Source organism: Nelumbo nucifera, chromosome 2 (assembly GCF_055504915.1).
Source record: "Nelumbo nucifera cultivar China Antique chromosome 2, China Antique-T2T, whole genome shotgun sequence".
In the NCBI taxonomy this organism is placed as follows: Eukaryota; Viridiplantae; Streptophyta; class Magnoliopsida; order Proteales; family Nelumbonaceae; genus Nelumbo; species Nelumbo nucifera.
In genome coordinates this window covers 70,511,703-70,522,085 of record NC_142650.1, presented here as the reverse complement: position 1 = coordinate 70,522,085, position 10,383 = coordinate 70,511,703, and positions in this window count along the sequence as shown.

Here is a 10,383-nt window from a genome sequence, read left to right as displayed (position 1 = left end):
AACACCTTGTGAATACTAACTTGTGAGCTCTAATACCACTTTGTTGGGGGCCCCACAACAACCACCTACAATATAAAATCACAAGGTATTTGGAATAGCAACCACAAGAAATCTAATAGAAGCAAAAATGATAAAATCCAAGTAAAGACAAATAAAATAGAAACCACCAGGAACACAAATATTTACGTGGTTTGGCCTTACTACTTACGTCCATGGGAGAGATGAAACTTGTTCTTCACTATGAAAGAAAATTGAGAAACAATACAAGTACTTTGTGGCTGGCAACCCAAACCAACCCTTAGCCCTTGTACACCCGTTCGCCCTTTCCTCTCAACTAGAAGAACAAAAACAAGAGAAAAAACTCACTCTCACACTAAGAGCACTCTATATTGTTTTCTTTCACACATTCTCTCCAAAAAGCCTTAACCCTACATACAAAGGAAAGATTTTATATGTAAAACCTCTTTGACCTAAAGAGTGACTACACCAACCATTAGATTAAAACTAATCCAACAGTTTTAAAATAAGACACAACCCTAATAGATTCCGATTCCGACTGCGAATCAAATGGACCCTTAGTCTTGGTCGTATATGGTGAGTGTAAGCGGTTGCCAAGCAACATGTTTTGGCTTCGATCTCGTAGCTGGGCAAGAGCCAGAGTTGGTGTAGAGAGGCATTTTTTGGATCGGCTTCGGTCAAGGCAAGCCCGTGCTCACATTGTCCCAACAACCTCTTGCAACCTTGTATCGAGAATATCTCTCCATGAAATAAAGCACATAAGTACAGAAATATTCCCGACGCAAGGCTGTAAAGGCTGATTGAATGGGTGTTGTCCTGATGGAAACCAAACTCCACGTTTTGAGATGTTCTGTTCTTTTTTCCTAAGGCTGCATTTGGAAGCGAAGTAAAATGTCATCGATGTAAAAGTCTACGCCGGTCGGTTTTGTCGGCATTTGGATGGAGTGTAAATCAAAATCGATGCGAAACTCCACTTTGGTTTAGATTTGTTGGTGTCTGAATGGAGTAGAGTTTTGTCATAAATCGATGTAAAATCTCATCAAAAGTAAAGTTTTACATCGATTATCAATGTAAAAACTCCACACTCTTCGAAGCTCAACGGTAAATTTTTTTACGCTTTGATGTAAAACCTCGTCAATAAATTTTTACATCGATGACATTTTACATCGCTTCCAACGCAGCCGTAAATTGTGTTTTCTCTTATGGCCAGGATGACCACGGTAGACTCTACGTACAAGCCAAACCATGTATGTCACCAATTTACTGTATCTTCTTCCTCCTGTTTGTAAAGAAACTTTTTGCATGAGGATGAAAACTAGCCTTGCGAGTCTTAAGACCTCGCAAGATGTAGCTTAGTCATGTGCCTTCGAGATATAAGTAGCATTGGGCTACCCAGATAATGGAGTGGCAATAGTTTGTCACCACGTAGAGTAAGACCTTAGTTGTTCGCCAACACTCAAAAGTAATGAAGGTTGGGAAGGCTGAGGCCCCTTGGTGCCCACACAAAGGGGCAACCGAAAAGAAAGATGCTTTTAAAAGATGAATGTGATAATGAGTAGAGAGGCCTCCAAAAAAGATAATGTAGAAGCCCTCAGTTAATGAAACTAGGAAGCACAAATAAAGACATCGGGAAACTACTTACTCCCAAGCTCCTCCCGTTATCCCCGCTATTATTGGCAAGTGGAATGAAGTGATATTTGACACTAGGGCACCATGCTAATAGGGGTGCAATTTGGGTGGGTCTAATTCGAGCTCGAATCAATCCAGTCCAAAATTTTACATGGGTTGGGTTTGAAATTTTGGTCTTTGGGCCAGGCCCGAGCCTAAAAGTTCAGGCCTTTTTTTTTTGGATTGGACCTGGGCCTAATCCATAGGTAGCCTGAATCCGGCCTAAGATCGATCCAACTATATAATAATTAAATTATATAAATAATTTATATATTTTATATAAGTAAAATATTTACTTTATATATTTATTAATTCCCTAAAATAATTAATTAGTCGAATCGAGTATTTGAATATTTAATCGAATTCGAATACGAATATTAATTTTTAATATCCGTTGGATATTGAATTTTCTAATCAAATTCTGATTTGGATATTGCTTGATTCTATTCGAATTCGATCCGTTTACATCCCTATAACTCATAGTATTATTATTATTTGTTTGTGTTTCTATGTTTTGTCTTTAGGCTGTGTTTGGTTGCAATGCAAATAAATTTCTACTGATGCAAAACTATAGCAGGGAAAATGATTTGAGTGTAAATTCAGACCTTTTTTGTTTCAAATTTTAGCTTATCCTGTTGATGGTAGTACAGATGAAGTAAATTAGGACATGAAGCTGAATAAAGTAAAACCCAGACAAAATTAAATAAAAATTTGCATTCTTTTTTTTTCATTTGTACTAGTACAAATAAAATTGCACTGCAACCAAACATAGCCTTAGGTTCAATAAAGCTCTGTTCTTGATGCTATTGAAGCTCTTTCACCTCCTCCAACTACCAGTGTTTCACTTGTTGTGCCAGTTATTGTTGTGTCCTCAATTTGCACACAATCTACTACAATTCCTACAATGAGTGCTGAGGTTAAAGCAACTTTGCCAACAAGCTCTATGAGCATAACCCTTTGTGATTTTAGTTTTATCCCTTCTTATTGTTGTAACACCTATGATCACGACTTCTACAACTGAAGCTATTATGGGTCAATAACAGATAGTTGACGAGGAAACAAGTTAAGCCAAAGCCGAAAAATTTTTAGAAAACTTAGAGCTCCTCTCTCCGATTATTTGACTGAGAAGATTGAGAGGTTGCTACCAAAGCTAGATTCGCGTTCTTAGACTCATGGTTTTAAAAATGACCCGGAAACGGAAAGGTTGAACGGATGGCCCATTTTGATAAAACAAATTAAAAATAAAAAATAATTAAAAATAAAAAATGGTAAAAAAACATTAAATGGGTTGACATCCCTAATGAGATTTAATGAGATTAAAATCCATTAAATACCCATTGAATTTAATTTCTAATGGGTTGACATCTCCAAATTCGATTGATATTTAACTCTTATGTATAATATACGATATATTTAAATATTTTATATAATTTATATACAATAATTAAATTATATAAATTATTTATATGTTTATTAATTACCTAAAATAATCAATTGGTTGAATTCGAACCACGCCAAATCAAATATTCAAATATTAAATCGAATTCAATCCGTTTACACCCCTACTTAAAACATCACCCCTCAAAGAAAGCATGATTGTCGTCAGTAATTCTGCACTAGTGGGGACTATAAGCATTATCCAATGTTTCTCCTATCTTACCTGTCTTAGAGCCATATAGAACTTGTTGATGTCTCGGATAGCAGATTCAAAGTCTAGGACTTTATGGCATTGGTCTTGATAGATTGCATGTCTTGCGAGGTTGATATAGGACTGAAAATATTGAGGTGATTGAGGTTCCTTTGTAGGATTTGTGAATTAACAAATTAAGGAAATGCAAACCATTTACTCTATCCCTTGTCACCCGGTACAAGTATAGGAGTTTTTGAAGATGAAGATTCTTCCTCTAATTGGATATGCCACGTTGTGATGAACTTTTTAAGGACACTAGCAATGGTATGTCAATCTATAAGGGCCTTTTAAAGTAGAGTCCGCTTTCTATGTGGTTTGCATGGGTGGTTGGCGAGGTGCAATTTACTCCGTGAGGTTGGCTCCGTGGTTGGTGAATTGATAACTTGGAGGAGAAGTTTTGAGGTGTCTCTAAAGATATAGTCTTTGGAATGTTATTTATTCTCACTCAGTTTTACTGAGTTTGTTATTGAGTTACTAACAAGTTGAAGAATCTTGGTTGAAAAATTGCAATCAGCTAAGTTGAAGAATCTCTGATAAGACTTTCTGTGAGACAGTAGTAGATTAGAATATGAAAGGTGAGTGATTTGCAGTGAAAAGTGAGCAAGAACTTGTGTGTACAACCAACTTGATTTACATCCTTTTATGAGTTTTGGAGAGTCATCATGAAGAGGGGTGTGTTTATCTATAGAAGCTCTTTATACAATCACAAATTCAAACTCTGCGACTGTTCACAGTTAGTTAACAGTTAATAATTGTTAACATTTGAATGTCTTTTAATCACACCCAATCAAGTTATGACCCGTTGGATTAACTTAAAACATCAATGATCATGGTTCAGCCTCCAAGACTCAAAAGCACCTTGATGTGTGGTTCACATAAGACGCGATTTTTCGAGTAGCTATTTGCAAGTTGTGAATCACAACTTGTGATTTTGTGATTTATAAATGACTTGCAAATAACATCTATGATTTCATATTGAGTCATTGCAAATCGTGATTTTGGGTTTTTTGTGTATCTCATCGCATTTCATATCACTGTACATCACTTCAATGCACTAAAATAGTCATTTAACGCAACCACATTAAGTGCGAGCAAGGTGTGACTTTAAAGTACCTCATTGCACAACACACATGCGTGTATTCATATTGTGTGGTACCAAGTCTCTATACTTCAAGGGAGTGCAAACAATGTCTTATTTAAAACTTAAGTCAAGTTGAGTAATTTTTCAATGTGGAATAAAGCTTCAAAAAGGAGAGCAAGTCAGAACAAAGAATTTTGATGGGAATTTTAAAACCATTTTCAAAGTACATGTATAAGTGTGCTTTCTTGTATGATTAATCAATTAAATACCCATTGAATTTAATTTCTAATGAGATTAAAATCCAACATCTAGTATGCATAGGAGATACTCGAAATTAACCCAATCTCATGATAGAATTGCAAACCGTTTTGACTTCATTGTGGGGCGTGTAGATGCACTAAGAAAGGAATTTGATGAACTGACATCCGAGAGCACCCAACTAGAGCAAGAGGCCTTGGCAAATGTACATACAAGGACTGGGGTGCATGAACAACTTAAATTGGGGAAAATTTTGTATACAAATCTTGGCAAAAACAACTCAAAATGACTTTATACCTTATTTTGTAAATTATAATTTAATTCAATTTTAGAAATGCATTTTATACTCGTAGAATTTTAAATATTTTTGGGTGTTTGGTCTTATTGTATACATTTTCTTATATTTGTTGTGTTTCTATCTCAATGAGAACTTATATCTTCTAACCACCATGCATAAGAATTTATTATATGAATTAGCAGAATTTTGATTTGAACATGTTTACATCTAGCATTTGCATAATGTATCGGAAGAAAGAATCTATTAGTGTAATGTCGCATGAAAGATGCATTGTCTCGTTATAAAGTAGAATATAAAACTATTGTGGCATGTAACAAGATCGTGTAATGGCCTTTTTTAGCGAGATTATATATATATGTGTGTGTGTTGGAGGGAGATTCAAAATTTCAAGAATCTCTCTCTCCCCTCTCTTGTTTTTGAGTTTTGTCTTTTTCTCCTCCCACTTTTGAGTGGATGGGAAGACGTATTGTCTCATATTGCTTGGGAAAGAAGTAGAGGAAGAGTATATCTATAGTTTTTCTCTTGCTATGGGTAATGACCCATAGGAGGAAAGCATTATAGATATCTCATGCATGTAAGGGGGGGTTGGGGGTGCTTTTCACATGTGTACTGAACTGAGTGGGGTCGGGATGGGGTGCGTGCGCGCGATGCACCAAATCAGCTTTTGTTTCTACCGGATTAATAATTTGTTTTTAAATTTTGAATTTAATTTTTGAACATTTTTTTCTTTCCTTCTTTCGTGTTTCTTCCTTTCTGTGCCTCTTCGAACATGTGCTATCTTCTGAAGAGGCACCTGTCTGAACGGACACCTCTGTGTCCTTTCTAGTCTGAGAACACTCTATAAAAGGAGTGTTGGTCGACCCAGTCTACACACACCAATTCATTCGACATTCTTCTCTTCTTTGTTTTCTCTGAGCATCAATTCTTTGTGGTTCACGAAGGTCTGATAAGTGAGTGCACGCCTACTAGTGGCTTGCGGGCTGATTTATCTTGGCAACCAATTTGCAATCACCTCTGCACCGTAGGGGGCAAATGTGGTTTTAAGGGGAGTGACCAAGTGGCATGACTCATCCCTCCTCTCTGCAACTTCTCCATTTTGCAATTCTGCAACATCACATTCCTGCAAGTTTCGGTTTAGAAAGCGATTACCGATAAGTTTCATTTTTCCTTTCTTATTATTTTTCAACAATCTTAAAACCGCATTTATGGAACCTATCTCTGCTAACCCTTTCATGAGAAACCGGATACTGTCAACAGTACCCGATTTCTCTTAAGATTGAACCTTTCAATGGAACTAACTACAAGCGTTGGAGAAACATTTGTTGTTTGCCTTAGAGAAGTTAGGGGTAGCCTTTGCTTTGACTGAATTGGACCCATTAAACATGGAGGAACTAGCCCGTTCTATTGTTACAGAACACTAGACTACAGCTGACCACCTCTGCACCAACCATATCCTCAACTGCCTGTCCAATGAACTGTACAATGTTTATTCTTCCTATAACTTTGCCTATGAAATTTGGAAAGCATTGGACAATAAGTATGCTCTGGAAAATACTGGAAATAAAAAATGTGTAATTGCCAAGTTCCTGCATTTCACCATGAAAAAAGACATGCATGGGTTTGCCCAAATAGATGAGTTTCAAGTGCTTGTGGGGGAACTAGTAAAGGAAGACAAGATACTGCCAAATGAATTCATTGCGGGTTTTCTCATAGAGAAATTGCCACATACATGAAATGATTTCAAGACTAGTATGAAACATAAGAGGAAGTATATTATTTTGGACCAAGTAGTGGTCCGAATTAAAATAGAAGAAAAGAACAGAAAGAAAGATGAGAATTAGTTTTCCAAAACCAATATGGCCAAGGAAAAGATTACAAAATTCAAAAAGAATTTGAATGTGAAAAATGACCATAAATTCAAGAAGCAACGAAAGAAAGGAAATTGCTATGTATGTGGCAAACTCGAACATTACAAGAAGGACTGCCGGTACTAAAAGAAGGATTCTGGGAAACCAAAAGTTAATTTGACTGAGGATGTTATCATAGCCATGGTAATTGAGGTAAACTTAGTTGATAAGCCAAAGAAGTGGTACTAGACACTGGTGCTACCAAGCACATATGTGCGGACCACAACTCTTTTTATGAGTGCACAATTCAGTCCGAGGGAGAGTAAGTCTTCATGGGAAACTCACAAATTTTGATGGTTATCGACAAAGGAAATGTGCTCCTAAAACTAATTTCAAGAAAAATTCTAATGCTGAATGATGTGTTGCATGTGCCAGAGGTCCGACGAAACTTGGTATCAGGAGCACTCTTCAACAAAGTAGGATTGAAACTCACATTTGAAATAAACAATGATGTGTTAATTAAAAATAATGTATTTATTGGAAAATGATACAATGCTGGTGGACTATTTGTACTAAATACTTCTGATATTGTTATGAATAAAATTGCTTCTTCTTCTCCTTATATTATTGAATAATTTGATATTTGGCATGTTAGACTCGGACATCGTAGTGCTCCTTATTTAAAACGGTTATGTAAGTTAGGAGTTTTGAATGTTCCTATTAATTTTACAAATGAAAAATGCTAAGTATGTGTAGAAGAAAAATTCATTAAGAAACCTAAAAAAAAATGTACAAAGAGAAACTGAATTATTACAACTTATACATAGTGATCTATGAGACTTTAAATATCATGAAGTTAGAGGAGGAAAATGATACTATATAACATTTATAGATGACTTCTCTAGATATGCAATAGTTCTACTTAGATCAAAATATGAGGCTGACTAAGCTTTTATAAACTATAAAATTGAAGTAGAAAATCAGTTATGAAAGAAAATAAAAAGACTTAGAACAGATAGAGGAACTAAATATGATGGAGAAACCATTAGAAAAATCTTTGAAGAAAACGAAATCATACATGAAAGTACAACCCCTTAGCAACCTACATCTAATAGAGCAGTAGAAAGACTTAACATAACACTAAAAGAAATGATGAATGTTATGCTAATTAGTTTAGGTGTACCTCTGAATTTGTAGGTGTAAGCAATTTTAATGGCTTGTCACCTATATAATAGAATGCCACCCTAGAAGAAAGGACATACTTTTTGAACTTTGGCATAACAAAAAACCTAGTTTGAATTAGCTAAAGTTTGGGGTTGCCTAGCAAAAGTTAGAATAATTGAACCTAAAAGAAAGAAATTAGGACCGAAAACCTGTGACTGTGTGTTCATTGGATATGCACAAAACAGTGCGGCTTATCGGTTTATTGTAATTAAAACAATTGATAATGTTGTAGAAAATAACACAATAATAATCTCAAGATGCAGAATTCTTTGAGCACATTTTCCATGGAGAAAAGAAAAAATATATGGGAATCATTCCAAATCCAAAACAGAAACCAAGAACAATCAAGTGCTCAAGGAATCAGTAATTCACTTAGTTAGGACAACACCGATTCTAGGAATCAAGATCCAAACTTAAAGAGAAGTAAAAGACAGAAATGAAACAAACTTGGATGACGAAATGTTCACTTTTCTAGTGGACAAAGACCAAGTAACCTATCAGGAAGTCATAACTTTACTTGATGCAGTATTTTGAAAAAAAAAAAACGTAAAAAGTGAAATAGACTCCATAATCACCAATCACACCTTGGAACTTATAGATCTTCCACCTGGAACTAAGGCTTTGGATTGTAAATAGATTTAAAAAAAAAAATTAAAATCATATGATAAAATAGATAAATTCAAAGTCAGATTAGTTGCTAAAGGGTTTAGACAAAAGAAAGATGTTGAATTCTTTAACACTTACTCCTCGGTTGCAAGATTAACTACAATTAGAGTCTTGTTTGCCATAGCATCTATTTACAAACTACTAATTCACCAAATGAATCTAAAAACAACTTTCTTAAATGGGAAATTAGAGGAAGAAATATATATTAAGCAACCTGAAGGCTTCATGATGTTAGGACAAGAAAATAAAGTATGTAAATTAATTAAGTCTCTATATGGCTTAAAATAAGCTCCCAAATAATGGCATGAAAAATTTGATAATGTGTTAATAATTAATGAATATAACAGAAATTATTCTAATAAATGCGTCTACAGTAAATTTGAAAACGATAAAGGAGTCATGATTTGTTTATATATTGATGATATGCTAATAATGGGAACAAGTTAAAACACTATGGTTGTAAACTAATTAAAACACTTCTTGATTGTAGTATTCGCTTAAGGAAACATGTAGGAGAACCTGTTTCACAAAAAGAATATGTAAATATAATTGGAATTGTCTTACTCAATGAACTGCACAAGAATAAACATAACTATAGCTGTGGGAAAATTAAGTCATTACACTCATAATCTCGGAAATGAACATTGGGAAGTTTTAGTAAGATTATTAAAATATTTAAAATGAACTATAAATTTTGGTTTACACTATTCAGGTTTTCCTCCTCTTTTAGAATGCTTTACTGATGCAAATTGGATTTTAGATTCAAAGGATAATACTTCCACCAGTGGATATGTGTTTACTCTAGGTGGATGAGCAGTATCGTAGAAATCGATAAAGCAGTCATGTAATACAAATTCAACAATAGAGGCCAAGTTTATTGCACTAGAATTGGTGGGGTCCGAGGCAGAGTGGTTAAGGAATTTACTGGCAGATATACCATTTTGGTCACGACCAATTCCGTCTATATCTCTCCATTGTGATAGTCAAACAGCAATAGCCAGAGCTAAGAACCAGACTTACAACGGTAAAAAAAAGCATATCCGCTTAAGGCATAATATGATAAAACAATACCTTAGCAAATGTACAATCACCCTGGATTTTGTAAGGTCTTAAAAAAACCTTGCAGATTCGTCAACCAAACCACAGACTTCTAAAGTGATTTATGAGACATCGGTAGAAATGGGGCTGAAGGCCGTTACATAAGTCATTAGTGATGGACACCCAACCTATGTGAAAGGAGATCCCTAAAATTAAGTTAAATGGGTAGAAAGGTAGAAACGAATCGCTAGATGACTTGGGAAAGCATTATTGTTTGTCTCATTTCAGATGTTGAGGTAAGATAGTGCTCACTGAAATTTGAAGATGTTGAGCATGAGACTCTTAATCAGTTAAGAATAGTGTATCTAGTGCACGTTAAATAACTGACCTAAGTGAGTGTGAAGTGTGACAACTTCTAAGAAAGATCTAGGACTGACTCTCTAAAACACTCATGATTCCAAGAGGAGAAGAATGCCGAAATGTTCCAAAAAAAAAAAAAAAAAAAAAAAACCACTAAAGAACTGATGAGTTAAGTTGGTTGGCTGGTTAGTTAGTTACAACAAAAAGGAAAGGTTGAAGGAGTTTGACTCCACCC